Source organism: Cupressus sempervirens, chromosome 5 (genome assembly GCF_028749045.1).
Source record: "Cupressus sempervirens isolate cs-2001-9-10 chromosome 5, ASM2874904v1, whole genome shotgun sequence".
In the NCBI taxonomy this organism is placed as follows: Eukaryota; Viridiplantae; Streptophyta; class Pinopsida; order Cupressales; family Cupressaceae; genus Cupressus; species Cupressus sempervirens.
In genome coordinates, this window is record NC_143122.1 from 1,049,158,417 (window position 1) to 1,049,164,551 (window position 6,135).

The 6,135-nt window shown below is 35.5% G+C and overlaps 1 pseudogene; it reads left to right on the top strand.

The window, feature by feature from the left end:
* The first annotated feature begins 2,265 nt into the window (after positions 1-2,265).
* LOC149559541 (ras-related protein RABA5a pseudogene) lies at positions 2,266-2,648 on the top strand (annotated as a pseudogene).
* The last annotated feature ends 3,487 nt before the right edge of the window (positions 2,649-6,135 follow it).

Consider the following 6,135-nt stretch of genomic DNA (forward strand, 5'->3'; position numbering starts at 1 on the left):
ATATACATACATATATATAACATATACACATACATATATATATATATATATATATATATACATATACGTATATATATATATATATACATATACGTACATATACGTACATATATATACATATATATACATATATATATATCACACACAAATAGGTAAAGGAAAGCATATACATTATGTTAAGGATATTGAGAATTTTGAAGGACCATTCCCTACATTCATTATCATAGCCATAGTTTGCAAACTCTCCGAGTACTCCCCAAGTTGCTGAGTACTCTCAATTTTTTTGGTTGGATGGGTACCCTCAATTTTAACTCTCGCAATTTTATAGACAAAAAATCATAGGTAGAAATGTCAAAGCAAGTAAAACAATGATTGAAATATGTTTTTCACATACTATTTTTTTCTATAAAACCATGCATTTTCTCTTTCAAGATGTCAATTCTTAATTTAGTCCTTTTTAAGTAGAAGTTTTAGCTAAAGAAATATTCTACAATTGAATTTGAAGGAATTTTCCAAATGTCACAAGAATGGTTATGGGGAGATTTCGTGTCTGCTTCTCTGATTTGCCTGATTCTTCCTCTGTTCCCTTCTTAGACTGGCTGACATGGCAGATTTATTGTTGACTGGAAATCCTTTTGTTGTTGTCTGTATTTCTTCTATTATCTTCCATACTAAGTGATATTCCTCTAATTCCCAGTTAAATCTCCCCCGCTGGTACTTAGTGAACTCCACGATGCATCCAAGACTGATGTTCTTCCTGGGGTGTCTTTATTTGTGTCTGCTTCTCTGATTCACTGGATTTTTTTTCTTATATTCAAATGCTTATAGCCTACAAATAGCTATACTAGAATCTTCATAAAAAATGGACTGCATGTCATTAGATTAATGCATATATAATAAAACCTGGAAATATATTATCATCTTAATTCAAAAGTTGTATTTACAGCACAAAGATCATTCAGGATCACGCCTTTGGAATTCCACATAAGGTAGAAGGGTAAGGCTGAGAAGAGCCAGAATTTTCTGGGCTGTCATCACCATCTCCACTGGTTCTCTCCATGAGACTTTTATGGCATTCTTTACAATATTTTGGTTTTCAAAAAATGCACTAATGAGATCAAATTTCATAGGAAACATCCAATCAAGGTATAAATCAATTTCACGAATCTATAAAATTTTGTAAAACTACACACCTATAAATCAACATTGCTGCTCTTCAAGTTCACAAATCATTTTTATTTATTCCTATGTAGACTTCAGTAATTGAATAAGCAAGAAATAGTCAATCCCAAGACAGGAAGTCACAAGAGCTTGATATCATAAAGAAGATTAAAAAAATTCACCTTTATTTGCAAGATGGAATTTAGTATATCACTCACAAGTTTCCAATTAGGACCAACATCATGGACCAAAACAACTAGTGCCTGAAAGACAACATATTGGCAGGTAAGATCAACAATGATGACATCATGAATGTTAACCATATATATTCAAAATTAAGACATTTCTTTAACATCGAGTAGCCAATAATAACATCACTTGACCTTCAAATGTTGACCATGCAATGCCTTGTCCAGTGTGATTGGTAGCAGCCTGCACAGCTGGTAACCACTATATATATAGAAGTTATGACCCTTACCACTGGGATTGAACTCATTTCCCAGTATTTGATTCCCATTTTCTAGGAGGAATTAAATCTATATTATTCATCACTCTGCTCTAAAAAACTTCATTGGATCCTTAGATAATCCCGTTTTCAATAATATTTAGAACTCCCAAACTAAGCATGCAGGCTGAATAATCTTAGCTTGATTTTAAAGGATTAAGCAAAAATTAGTGCCCATGTTCCTGCTGTGATTTCCATTTCTTGTTTCTCTATTATGGCTAATCATATATCTATTTTGAAGTATTGTTAAGCTTGATTCAAATATAGCATTCTGCATAAACTTCCTTTGCTTTTGTGCATTTGAGGACTATGTTCTGACTAGCTGAACTATGGTATTTAAATGGAAATTGTCAGTTGCTTTTCTCTTTCTGTGAATCTCTCATTGCTTATCATCTTCTCCCTTTATTTTGATTTGGAGTGCATTTTAAGCTTTTGTATTTATCCCGTAAAGCAGGCTTAGTACTTTTGTATATATTCCTGACAACATTTCCCCTGCATCAAGATTTGTACAATTTGTGAACAGATTCATTGTTTTTCCATGGTAAATTTACTCTCCACAGTAGCATTGTTGTCTTCCCAGCTTTGATTTGAACGTGGAAATGGCTTACAACTGTGATCCAAGTGAAGGTTACCTTTTCAAAATTGTGCTGACAGGCGACTCTGCAGTAGGGAAACTGAATTTGCTGGCAAGATACAGCAGAAATAAGTTCCATCCGAATTCGAAAGTAACAATCAGTGTGGAATTTCAGACGCAAACAATGAAAATCAACAACAAGGAGATCAAAGCGCAGATTTGGGACATGGCAGGGAAAGAACACTTCAGAGTAGTTACTTCCGCATATTCAGGGGCGCAGTGGGAGCTATGCTTGTCTACGACATAACCAGACCCCATACTTTCCAAAATATCGACTGCTGGCTTGAAGAGCTCCGTTGTAAGTATGCTATCATTTCACCATTTCTAGTGTCAAATTTAGTGCGCTGATCAGTTTTTCTCTTTTGTCATATGCTCATTAGTTTTCGATGTTGGCTGTGAACTTTGTACATGGTTTGAATATTTTGTCCTCAAACCTGATTTCACATTTTCTCACCTACAATGCTGTCATCTTTTGTGTTATTCACTTGATGAATGCTGATTATTGCACCTATTTCAGTAGTGAAATCATTGTTTAGCTCTATTCTAAAATAATACGGCTCTCCTTTACGTTTCCCCCCAAATTCTAGCATCTGTTCTTCACAATTTTCAGAGTTGTAGGGGAAAATACAGATTCACCTTTCTTGAGACTAAATTTTTGCATAGTAACACGGGGACGCGTCCCCCCCCTTTTTGCCCGATGTCTCGGAGACTTCAACGCACCGGAGACTTGGGGACTCCGTCTCCCCGTCCCCAGCGGTGCCACTAGATTCCACCACCTCCACCGAGGATGAGGGACATCCTGCTATTCACTATTTGCAAATTCGACTATTTATGTTAAATGTTCGATGTTCCAATTCAATGCAATGTTCCAAGTATTCACTCTTTTACATGTTTACATCCTATATTGCAATACATATTTTCATAACTAACATTTTTAAATACCATATGCATAGATATATACACCGCTCTTGTCCCCTGCCGCCGTCCCCCCACCGTCCCCCCGCCGTCCCCAAATTAAGGCCCCTCTGTCCCCCCGTCTCGGAAACTTGTCCCCTCGTTTCGCCGTCCCCCCGTCCCCCAGGGTTGTGTAACTATGAATTTTTGTCAATTATTGAGTTTTACAATTGAGATAAGTATTTTGCAAATTTAAATTGTACATATCTTGTCAAAGCTTTCTCCTATAGATGCTACTTTGTAATTATTTGGGCTTTGGTTGTCTTATGTATTTTGACTCTAGGGTTTGTTCTCTTGGTTGTTTTTCAGTTTTTCTTCTCGGAAGTTTGAACTGGTTTAATAGGAAAATCTTTGTCTTCTCCTTTTTTTAACATAGAAAGTTTCTGATTCCTTTCAGGAGTATCAATTTTCCACATATTATGCAGTGTTCTAAGCATTTTCAAGGGTTGTTTTTCACTTCAACCAGGAGAGAAAAAAGGAAATGTTGGATTGTTATCACTCAAATTTAATTTCATTATTCTGGGGAAATGTTGTCATCGGTATCCAAGTACAATGAAAAGTTTGTTTAACACCCATCTCCCTTAAAGCTCTCTGTCCAAATTTAGTGCAAGTTTTGTAGTTTGTTTTTCTCTCTGGCAGTAGAAATTTGTTTAAGCTTAGGCGAATAAATTATCAGTATTTGAGTTGTCAGCTTGTACTAGGTAGTTTTACAACAGACATTACTAACAAACTTTTAAGCCTAGCTCATGGAGTTAGATTAAATATGTTACCAATTTTTCACAATTGGTGAATTAATGGAGCTAGCTTATAAATGCTTGCCATCCTCTCAGTGTCAAATTTATTTGGGGTATTGAGTTATCTATGACCAAGAATATGCAAGCTATATTTGCCTACTGCTGAACCACAACCTCGATGCATTTTGATTGTAAGTCCACTGAAAACCTATCTAGAATGTACAACCGAAATGTTGACACATGGTTTACAGCCTGTCTAATACAAATTTGGGAATCAAGACTTTCTGGAGCTTTCTGAGATTTTATCATTTTTGAAACCCGTTTGAAGCTCTTTGTTTTCGACTGATTGAAAATATCCAGCAGTCCAAAAGGTGAAAGTCCGGTCAGGATTCTGTTTACATTTGAGCTAAGGGAAACAATCCGAAGTTTGTCCAAACTAGAAAAATCCAATGAAAAATCATTGTCTTCCAATCAGTCAATACTACAAACAAACTATTAAACCTTATGAGGGCTTAGACAGGACCACCCATACAGTCCGAGGAGCGTAGTGGGAACTAACCTGTTTGGCACTATAGCACCTGTTGTTGTCTGTTTCCCCTGGCATCTGGTTCTTGCAAGTAACAATGCAACCATTATCAGAGAAGGCACAATAGATCATGCCTCATTCAAATACAATACATGCCCACAACAAACACACCTACTCAAGTTCTAGACCAAGAGGCATTCGTGATGGCTGCAATCAGGGTGGAGGGATTTATAGCAGGTAATCCTGTATTTACCTAGATCGAGGACTCGTGGCTTGGGGATCTTGCAGTGAAGCATCTCGTTGTCCAGAAGACTACTCCAGTGAGTTATTAGTCATTATTGAAAGACAGCATGCCACTGTGGCCTTATTCCTCTGAAACATGAGCATTCACCTCAGGTAATAGACGACAACAAAATTATTGACAACAACCAAGTTTCTGACAACCACATTATCGGCTACAAGCAGCAGCGTGAGAACATTCTGGCAGGCTATCACCCAGGTGAAAGCCTATCAGCTAAATATAAGTATTGTCTTCTGCAGTCATATGTTGATCAAGTAGCTTGTTTCTATATAGGCTTGTTCTCCAACACTAGAAATAAGAATTCACATTGATATGGAATAGTTCCAATATATAACAGTAGTATTCAACCTGATATGTCATTACCAAAATTTAAATAGCACCAATATTTGTACTGAAAGAAAACCAAAACGTCATCTCTCAGGTTTTAATTGCTAACTAATATAAACTTCAACCTTTTGATATGTTTCAACTGATACTTATGATTCTATTTATTACAAAAATCATTCTAAGAAGGACAATACAAATTTAATATAAAGTCTAAATTGAGCTATCAATCTTGAGGAAAATCTGAAATGTCCTATTCACACAAGGTAAACCAACAAAGACCCCAGCATTAGAAAAGTAAGCTCAAATTGTCTAAGTTTGGTAGAGATTGGAGATCTCTGAAGGAAATGGGGTAAAGAAAATATCCAAAACATAAAAGGAATTAAAAAATTGAAGCAATAAAGATTATGACAATGGATCGTGGCTGTGTAACAACAGAGACAACTAAGGGAAAAAAATGAATGAAATTTTCATTTGATTAGGGGTGATATTAGGGTCATATAAATATGTTCTTAAATATCAGGATCTTTGTAAATCTTGAAAGGTTAAAAAATTCTTTATTGATATTTTTTTTGTGCAACACACCATCCACTCAAGACTTGTTGATATTCTTGAGAAATTTGGAAACTCCTCCAAAGTAGTTTGATATAATTGTAACTATTTTTACTCGTAGGGTGCCTTCAATTCAAAATACAGTTATGTTTTGATGTTTGCAATTATAAACAATCTTCATAAATAAAAACATAGCATAAATTATTCTTTTGATAACAATTATGTTTTGATATTGCTCTGACAGAGTCTTTTGAGACATCCATAACTGATTCTTGAGCAATGAAAATCTTAAAGTAGAATCCATGGACGACTGTTTTGGAGTTTTAACCAATACAGGTTAAGATGAAATCATAACAAAGAGAACTCCTCTGATTGGCCAATAAAGTATTAGAGATACAAGTCCAAGTAAACATCAGAAAACGGGACTACCAAACAGTAATATTT